Source organism: Elephas maximus, chromosome 8 (genome assembly GCF_024166365.1).
Source record: "Elephas maximus indicus isolate mEleMax1 chromosome 8, mEleMax1 primary haplotype, whole genome shotgun sequence".
NCBI classification, from domain to species: Eukaryota; Metazoa; Chordata; class Mammalia; order Proboscidea; family Elephantidae; genus Elephas; species Elephas maximus.
Window position 1 is genome coordinate 106,484,429 of NC_064826.1, and position 10,259 is coordinate 106,494,687.

Consider the following 10,259-nt stretch of genomic DNA (forward strand, 5'->3'; position numbering starts at 1 on the left):
TGCCCAGAATAGTGAACACAACTAAAAATACTTAAAGAAGCTGGGATGTTTATCAAGGAGAATATTCTAAGAGCTACAACAGCTATTTCAAATAGCTAAAGGGCTAACTGGGGAAAACAAGTTAAGCTTGTTCTCTATGCCCCCTAGAGCCAGTGTATAAAAACTATAGGCCAGAGATCTGGTATGAGATGGAGAATTTCTTAACAGAAAAAACTATCCCAGCAGAAATGAACTGCCTTGGAAAGAGACTTCAAAACAGGCTGCACAGCTATCACTTACGAGGGATGTCACAAGAGCATCTAAGCCCAAGATGGTTGTGTGGTCCAACTGGCTGCAGAGGCAAGGCTGACACACATAAATATAAGGTTACGACAGAGTTAAATGCTAGAAGAAAAAAACTGCAAGGTTAAAGTCATTTTAGACACACTGAAAGCTACCAAATACAAAGGGCATTGCAGGTAATGACTGCCTGGTCCCTAGACTTCCTACACCTGGTCGGAATATAAATTCTTTTCCACATAGAATCTTCACTCAGATGTGCATTTATCCCTAGATTAAATTTGAGAGTTGAAAAGTGACAAGGCAATGGGTCCTGAGTGCCATGAAAATGTCTGTACGAGCCACATACTTTAACTATATTACTAGACATCTTTTCTTTACCTAAAATGCCATGTCTCCCTGCATCAATTCTCCCCGCTTCTGCCAATGAGAAACAAAGAGCATGCCAGAGAGGCTGAAGCACGGTGAACAAGGGGGCAAGCTGCATGAGATGAGGCTTACAGTCGGCAGAGAGGCCAGACCACAGGAAAGGGATAGGGCGGGGGGTGTTATGGGTAAAGTTAAATATTTGAGGTTTATTCTAAGTATAATGGTAAGTAATACAGGAGTTTCAAGCAGCAGAGTGACATGAACAGATTCCATATTTTTTAAGTAGACCGTTGCATGAAAAGTACATTAAAGTAGACCTAATGACACATTCTGGTAGACCAATTAGGAAGCAGTGTCCCTGTGAGAGAAAGTGGGAGTCTGGATTAGGGTGACAGAGGTATAGATGAATTCAGGAGGCAGGATTAGAACGATGAAAGGCCGTAGGGATGACCTAGCTACCTGGCGTGTGTATCTGGATGAATGGTGGTGCCAATCTCCAGGTGTACTCTGGTGGCTGTAGGTTGTTGGAAGTGTTAGGAATGAGCGAACCCCTTGTGCTCAGCTGTGGATGAGTTAACTTTGAAAACCCGTAACTCATCCTAGTGCAAACATGTCCCAAGCTCCACTTTCTCATTTCCCACTAAAAATCTCCATTAAAGCCTCAAATTCAGGATCCTAACAAATGAAATCTGTATCTTTCTTCCACATCTGCTTCATTAGCTGATTAATGCCTCCAGTTGTGGCAGATGTTATAGATGGGATTCTTGCATGTGAGAGAGAAGGCGAGAATGTAAAGCAACCAAAGACTCACTGAGAAGAGTCTATGACTCACAGATTAATCCCTGAGGCTGGAGTTATTCTTGCCACAAACGTTAACCCTAAGGAAAGAGTTAACTCCTAACTCCGTAAACATTTAAACCATCTGAAAACAAAAATGGTATTAAGGGATACTTTTTTTTTTTTTTTTAATGCACAGGTTGACTTGTAATATTATGAGAATAACATAGATACTGAAACAGATCCAAGAAAATAGATTCAGGTGTTAAATGTCAATTCTTAATTAATCACCTTGTTTTTCTGAAAAAAACAGAACTGAAATCAATCGTTTTCCAGCTGACTAGAAGCATCACAATCTTTATTAGTAAAAAAAAAAAGGTTTTTTTACTGGGTCCTTATTATTATTATAGCACAACACTGCCACCTGTCGGAAGACATCACCAGCAAAATTTTTTTATTTCTAAACAAGTTTGTGAGAAGGGTTGCTTCTGAAAGAAAAAATAAATACAAAGAACTACTTTGATTTTTTTCCTTCTAGCTTATTATATTTGCATAAAACCTTCAGTAAAGATTAAAGAAATACAACTCCACTGTTTCCCACCATGAAAAGCACAAAATATTATTTACTTTTTAGTTCTGGTCACTTGGATGAAGGGAGGGTGGGCCATCAAAGGCCAGCACGAGGGAATTTTGGGGGTATTGGAATTGGTCTGTATGATAATTATAATAGTGGTTACATGAATCTGTACACATGTTAAATTCACAGAACTGGAACCAGAAGGAAAAAAAAAAGCCAATTTTATTCTACGATAATTTTTCAGATACCTGCTGCCATCGAGTAGATTCCAAATCATAGTGACCCTACTGGACAGAGCAGAACTGCCCCATAGAGTTTCCAAGTAGTGCCTGGTGGATTTGAACTGCCAATCTTTTAGTTAGCAGCTGTAACACTTAACCACTATGCCACCAGGGTTTCCTAGGGACCCTATAGGACAGAGTAGCACTTGCCCCATAGGATTTCCAAGGCTTTAGGGAAGCAGACTGCCACACCTTCCTCTCATGGAGTGGCTGGTGGGTTCGAACCACTGACCTTTAGGTTAGCAGTCAAGCACTTTAACCACAGCACCACCAAGACTCCTTAGGGTAAGTAGGAGGATAAAAATGTTCAATGCCACGTTTACAGAAAGGACAGGGGAAAAAATCATAAAGTTAGTATGTGAAAACACTCACATAAAACTTCGACAGTCTTGCCATACATAGCTCAAAAGCCTGAGGGCCATATTAGATGAGACAGGACCTAACCTGAAAGCATGTTGAAATATTTAAATACAGACCTAGAAGTGTTCCTCTGTTTCCAAAGGCTACCGATGGACACTAGAAGTCAATCACTATGTCCCTAACGTAGGAAGGTCCGATGAGGGGTAACTAGTACCAAAAGCTAACAATCAATAAGTCACCTTTGATTCTGGTAACCTCAAAACAAATCTTATGTGTGGTTATATTTTGTCTCCCACAAAAAGCTACAATATAAACAGAACAAGGTGCAGGTTTAGCACCTATGTAATCTTGGTATTTGCTGGATGTTGGAGAAGTCATGTACAAACCTAAGTGATAACGGCATTGGGTTTTTGGGTTTTAATGCAGTAAGCCACCACTTGTCTGTGAGCTTGTCGTACTGTAGTGGCTTGCGTGTTGCTGTGATGCTGTAAGCTATGCCACCAGTATTTCCAATATGACCAGGGTCACCCACGGTGGACAGTTTTCAACAAGCTTCCAGACTAAGACTAGGAAGGTGGACCTGGAGGTCTACTTCTAAAGAAAACTGGCCAGTGAAAACCTTATGAATATCAGCAGAACATTGTCTGATACAGTGCGGAAGATGAGTCCCTCAGGTTGGAAGGCACTCAGAATGGGACTGGGGAAGAGCTGCCTCCTCAAAGTAGAGTTGACCTTCATGACATGGATGGAGTCTAGCTTTCAGGACCTTCATTTGCTGATGTTGCACAACTCAAAATGAGAAGACAGCTGCAAATATCCACTAATAATCTGACCATGGAATGTTCCAGGTATGAATCTAGGGAAATTAGAAGTCATCAAAAATGAAATGGAATGCATAAAGATGCGCATTGTTGTTGTTGCTGCTGTGTGCCTTCAAGTCAATTCTGACTCATAGTAACCCTGTAGGACAGGGTAGAACTGCCCCCACAGGCTTTCCAAGGAGCGGCTAGTGGATGCAAACTGCTGACTTTTTGGTAAGCCGTTGAGCTCTTAACCACTGCACCATTAGGGCTTCTCCCAGGCATTAGTGAGCTGAAATGGGCTGGTATTAGCCATTTTTCATTGGACAATCGTATGGTCTACTATGCTGGGAATAGCAAACTGAAGAGAAATGACATCACATTTATATACAAAAAGAACTTTTCAAGATCTATCCTGAAGTACAACACTGTCACTGAGAGGATAACCTTCACATGCCTACAAGGAAGACCAGTTAATACAACTATTATTCATTGATTCCAATGTTTCAACATAAGAGCTTTCATAGAAAGGAACAAAGCTACGTATCATGACAAAAGTGGATCAATTCCATAGTGTCACTTTGGACTCTTTTTTTTAAATCGTAACTTTTAAATGGAATTTCTGAAACTTATCTGCTCAAAATAGTGTTTACATACATACACAGAAAGACGGAAATACATCAAAACATTTTCAATGATTAATTAATTGGTGAGATGCTTGTGACTTTCAATTTCTCCTTTAACATTTTTCAGTATTAAACAGAATTTCCAAAACATTTTCTTTGGAATGGGAAAAGAAAATAGTTGTTACTGTTGCTTTTAATCTATGAGGAGGTAGGAGTCCCTGGGTGGCACAGTTAATGTGCTTGACTACTTACTCAAAAGGTTGGCAGTTTGAACCCACCCAGAGGTGCCTCAGAAGACAGGCCTGGTGATCTGCTTCCAAAAGGTCACAGCCTTGAAATCCTATGGAACAGTTCTACACACATGGGGTAGCACGCCATGAGTCAGAATCGACTCAACAGCAACTAACAGCAACGATGAAGAGGTAACACATGAACCAAAAACTCATTAAAATCAAATGTTTTAAAAGGTAGTCGATGCCCCTACCAACACACACTAACACACATACACACACATACACACTTTTACCCCCAGCTCCAAAATTACTCTGGCAAAACCAGATTTGGCTGTGATTACTATTGCTTCTCATTAAGAAAGTCTACCTTTCCCAGTGAAGAAAACCAAAGAAAGACACAAGAGAAAGATTAGTCCAAAGGACTAAGGGACCACAACTACCACAGCCTCCACCAGACTACGACCAGCACAACTAGATGGTGCCCGGCTACCACAACCAACCGCTCTGACAGGGATCACAACAGAGGGTCCCAGACAGAGCTAGAGAAAAACGTAGAACAAAATTCTAACTCACAAGAAAAAACCAGATTTACTGGTCTGACAGAGACTGGAGAAACCCCGAGATTATGGCCCACGGACACAGTGAGGTCACTCCTGAGGTTCACCCTTCAGCCAAAGATTAGACAGGCCCATAAAGCAAACAATAATAGACGTAGCTCAATCATGTACACGAGACTAAATGGGCACACCAGCCCAGAGACAAGGATGAGATGGCAGGAGGGGATAGGAAAGCCAGATGAACGGAAATGGAGAACCCATGGTCGAGAAGGGGAAAGTGTTGACATGTTAAATGTTGCAGGGTCAGCAACTTATGTCACAAAACAATATGTGCATTGTTTAACAAGAAACTAATTTGCTCTGTAAAACTTCACCTAAAAAAAAAAAAACTTTATTTACAGTAAAAAAAGAAAGTCCACTTCTCCCAATGCAAGATGTCTGACCTGGACAGTGGCATGATAGCAGAGCAATCCACAGAGCTTTGGAAGTATACACATTTGCAAAATCACCTCCATTTTAGAGTCTGCCAAGATGGGTAAACTGCCTGAAGAGAATAAAATATAGAAGGCATTTAAAGAAAAAAAAAAAAGAGCTTGGAGTTTAAAGAACTCTGGGATATGGAAACTATCCAGGAAAACCTTTTATTTCTAAATTTTAATAATTTTAAAAGTCATAGATTACTAAGACCTAACACAAGAATATATATATATCCCTTCAACTAGGAAATGATTCTTGGAATTTAAATTTTTAGAAAGGAAAATGTATGCCTAAATGACACAATTATTTCCAAGTTCAAGTTTTATGTGAACGACAAAAAACACTGAAGCATGAAAACACGGGTGCCTAACTGGAATCAGGCAGTAGGGAGACAATGAAACCTCACACATTGTATTATAATATAGGGAGATGCATTTTTTTCTGGGGAACTCTGGTATATAACTTCCCTAAGATTCTTAAAATGCTCAAAGTCCCTAAAAATACTTGAATTACTACTTGAATTGGCAGCCAACAATAACAATTACTATCTTTAAACCAACAAAATGAGAAAAACAAATACCAAAATAATGTTAATATGATTTTATAAAACTACTTCTCCCAGCATGTCCCAAATAGTATAGAATCCGCAGAACTATACTCAAATTCAGAACACATTAAACGTTCAAATACACATCTGCTAGTGTGAAAAAAGTAGAACCCTGGTTGATCAGAGATCAGGCTGCTAACCAAAAGGTCGGCAGTTCAAATCCACCAGCTGCTCATTGAAAACCCTACGGGGCAGTTCTACTCTGTCCTATAGGGTCACTATGAGTCAGAAACCGACTCAATGGCACCTAACAACAACAACAACATTTGGTGACCAACCATCCAACATGGCTCTCACAAAGCTAATGCAATATATTAAACACAAACAAGAGACTAAGGGAATGACTTTCAGGAGTTTGTTTGAAATAGAGAATTAAACAGACTAACACAGCTGAAGCAGTATGTAACATATTTTTAAAGGTGGAGAGATAAGGAAACACCAGTGTCCGAAACAATGAACACTCTAGTGTTAAGTATGGTACAGGGACTCAAATATCACACTAATCAGAAAACTACTATGTCAGTTTCTATAACTCTATTAATTTTAAAAAAAATACGGTATCCTAAGCAACCACCTAGGAGCATTTTAAATGAAAAGACTTAAGTCTTAATGAAAAAAAAGTAAAATATCAGTACAATAAAAGATAAAAAACAAAGTTAACAGACCAACAGACTGAAAATATCTGCCAAATGTCAAACAGCCAATGTGTTGATATCCCTTCAAAAATATATCCTACAAATCAATAAGGAAAAGACAAAATTCATTAGAGAATGGGCACATTACATAAATAGTTTCCCCTTGCTTCCCCTTGTTTCCTGTGCCTGGTCTTTCCAACAGAGTAGTTGGGAAACAGATCACTCCCTGTCTACCTCCACAGACGTTTAACATGATCTCCAGGGAGAGTAAAAACTAACCTCATATTTTTTCATTAAAGTCTAAAAAAACTACAACATAAGCTAAAAAAAAAAAAAAAAGCTCATACATACATAAGAGACTTGTATCTAGACTATATAAAGAACTCTTGAAAATCAAATAATCCAACTTAAAAAACTTGAATAGACATATCTCCAAAGGTATACAACTGGCCAATAAACCAAAAAAAAACAAAGCAAACCCAGTGCCATCAAGTAGATTCCAACTCATAGCGACCCTACAGGACAGAGTAGAACTGCCCCATAGAGTTTCCAAGGAGCACCTGGTGGTTGTGAACTGCCAACCCTTTGGTTAGCAGCCGTAGCACTTAACCACTATGCCACCAGGGTTTTAATAAGCATATGAAAAGATGCTCAACATCATTAGCCATCCGGGAAATGCAAATCAAAACCTAATGAGATTGTACAACTTGAATGTAATCAAAGTCACTGAATTGTACATATGGAAATTGCTGAATTAGTGTATATTCTTGTATATATTCTCAACAACAAAATTAAGTAAATTATTATTTTCTTTTTAACGAGATACAAAAACTCTTCAAACCCACTAGATGGCTGTAATCAAAAGACAGAAAATAACAAGTGTTGGTGAGAGCATAGAGAAACTGGAACCTTCATAACACTGCTGGTGGGAATATAAAATGGCGCAGCCACTCTGGAAAACATTTTGGCATTTCCTCAAAAGGTTAAATGTAGAGTTACCCAGCAATTCCACTCCTAGGTATTTACCCAAGAAAATGAAAACACACATGCACACAAAGAACTTACACACAATGGTCATGGCAGTACTAGTCACAAAAGCCAAAAAGTGCAAAGAACCCAGATGTCCATCAATGGATGACTGGATAAATAAAAGGTGGTATATTCATACACTGAGAATATTATCCAACAATAAAAAGGACTGAAATACTGATGCATGATACAAGATAAATGAACCATGAAAACATTATGCTAAGTAGAAGAGCCAATCACAAAAGAGTACATATTGTATGATTCCATTTATACCAATTGTTCCTAACAGGCAAATCTAGAGACAGAAAGTAGATTGTGATTATCTAGAGGTAGGGAGTGGGTAGGGAATGAGATTGCAGATAAGTATGAGGTTTCTTTTTGGGGTGACGAAAATGTTCTAAGATCGATTGCAGTGATGGTTGTACAATTCTGCGAATGCTCTAAAAACCATTTAATTGTACACTTTAAATGGATGAATTGTATGGTATGTGAATTATAGCTCAATAAAGCTGTAAACTACTCAAAGAATGTAACCAATGTCACTGAATTGTAGTACATGTAGAAAGTGTTGAATTGGTGTACGTTCTACTGTGTATATTCTCAATAACAAAAATAAACTGTATTTTTAAAAAAGGGCTGTAGATTTTTTAATTTTTTATTTTTACTATACCCCAGCTCCTTAAACACTGCCTGGTAATAGTAAAAAAGTAATAGCAGGTATTCAGTAAATACTGGCTGAACAGAATAAATTTCAAAACATTGATAAGCCATTATAAAACTTTGTCACATCTTTACTGGCCGGACAGAGACTGGAGAAATCTCGAGAGTATGGCCCCTGAACCCCTTTTAACTCAGTAATGAAGTCACCCAAGAGGTTCACCCTTCAGCCAAAGATTAGACAGGCCCGTAAAACGAAATGAGACTAAAGGGACACACCAGCCCAGGGGCAAGGACTAGAAGGCACGAGGGGATGGGAAAGCTGGTAAGAAGGAACCCAAGGTCCAGAAGAGAGAGGGTTGACATGTCATGGGGTTGTTAACCGATATCATAAAACAATATGTGTACTAACTGTTCAATGAGAAGCTAGTTCTGTAAACCCTCACCTAAAATACAATTAAAAAAAAAAGAACTTTGTCACATCCAAAGTGATGAAATTACTGAAGGTCGGCATAGCAGGAAGATAGATGAGCATGTGTGTGTTTTCCAAGAAAGGAGAGGAGGACTCAAAACTTCAGCAGAAGCAAGACCTTAAAAAGTCTTGAAGCCAAGCTACGACGAAACGTGTATCATCACGAAGGCAGTGCAAGAGAAGAGAACGTCGCAACCCAATCTATTTTTAAATGTGCGAAGTGTAAGCGGAGAGTTGCTCCTTCTATCCAAAGATACACCTGCCACCTTGGAAGTAGAGCAGTAACCTTCAGATGAGAATGGAGAGCAGCTGGGAGGTGGAAAGGAGGAGAAATAGGTATCAAGATATCAGCATCTCCATGGATTTTCAAATTACACACAGTAACTCTCCTCTCCTCTCGCCCCGCAAAGACTGACATTCATACACGTACAAATCATGCACCGTTCCCCACGCTGAAAAATCACTCTGTCGTCAGCCCCTGTTGAGAGGGTGTCCTATTCGCCAAGAGTGATGGATCTAAAAAAAATATATGACCACTGAACCAGAAAACTCTTTCCTACAATCATCTGCGCAGGGTCCCCCTCCGGGTGTGGTAACTCAGGACTACCCACAAAGGTCCCCCGTTCCACCTCTTCGGGAGGACCCCAGCTCTTTACAAATGTGTCGCTGATTCAGAACGCTCAGCAAGGACTGGAGGACAAGGCCGCGGTTAGCGTCACGCAGCCTGATAACTCCCCAGGTGGGGGAACCCTGTGCCACCGCCAAGGAATGGAGCCCGCCATGGGCCCCCAGACGCCAAAGAGACAGCCGAGAAAGGTCGCATCCCGGCGACAGTGCTAGCCGTCGGGAGGTGACCCGTGACCCTGAGGAAACCGCCCCCTTGCGCCAGCCCCACCACGCGCGCAAACGCGGTCGCCTGGATTGCGAGGAACCACTTCTTGGGAAGCGCAGCGACCAAGCTCGCTCTCGCTGGGGGAATCTAACCTGTCAGTGAGAGAAGGTCCACGCTATCGGAAGGCGGAAGGATTCCTTCCGGGTCGACAGGCAGGGTCCAGAGAGGAGCAGTCGAGACTTCCGGCGTGTCCTTCTCCTGGGGCTAGGGAGCCGAGAAGTGGCGAGCCGCGGGCCGAGCGCACGCCTAGCGTTCTAAGTGGGGTTGGGGGTTGACGCTGCGGGTTGTTCATTTGGTTTGTCTTCAGCCTCCCAGATCCTCGAGCTGGCGCGGAAGAGGGTAAAAAAATACGCTTCTTCAAATCCCTACTTTCTGTTCCATACCAGGGAGAGAAATGTGTTTACTCTTTAAGTAAGAAAGCATAAAAGAGGTTTTTCCGGCCATTTATTTGATATCACTGGACGTGAGTCGGCCGAAGTTTTGACCTAAAGTATAAAAAAAAAAAAAAGAGAGAGGTACAAATACAGGGAAGAGAAAGCACTTTATGAAAGCAACAGAAGAGGGAGCTCTAGAAGTTAGGGAAGCTCTCTCTTTAACCTTCCTCAGCTTCCTTAAAAATACTCATCTCAAA

At 40.6% G+C, this 10,259-nt stretch overlaps 1 protein-coding gene across 3 annotated transcripts in view; it reads right to left on the reverse strand.

Moving 5' to 3' along the window:
- LOC126081503 (cytochrome c oxidase assembly factor 1 homolog) overlaps positions 1–9,782 on the reverse strand; it is a 79,726-nt gene extending 69,944 nt beyond the window's left edge. For 2 of the 3 annotated variants that reach the window (XM_049893459.1, XM_049893460.1), the window contains exon 1: positions 9,721–9,782. The gene's annotated coding sequence lies outside the window, so the exon portion shown is untranslated. The remainder of the gene's footprint in view (positions 1–9,720) is intronic. The other variant, XM_049893458.1, reaches the window with a different exon arrangement.
- Between the last annotated feature and the right edge of the window lie 477 nt (positions 9,783–10,259).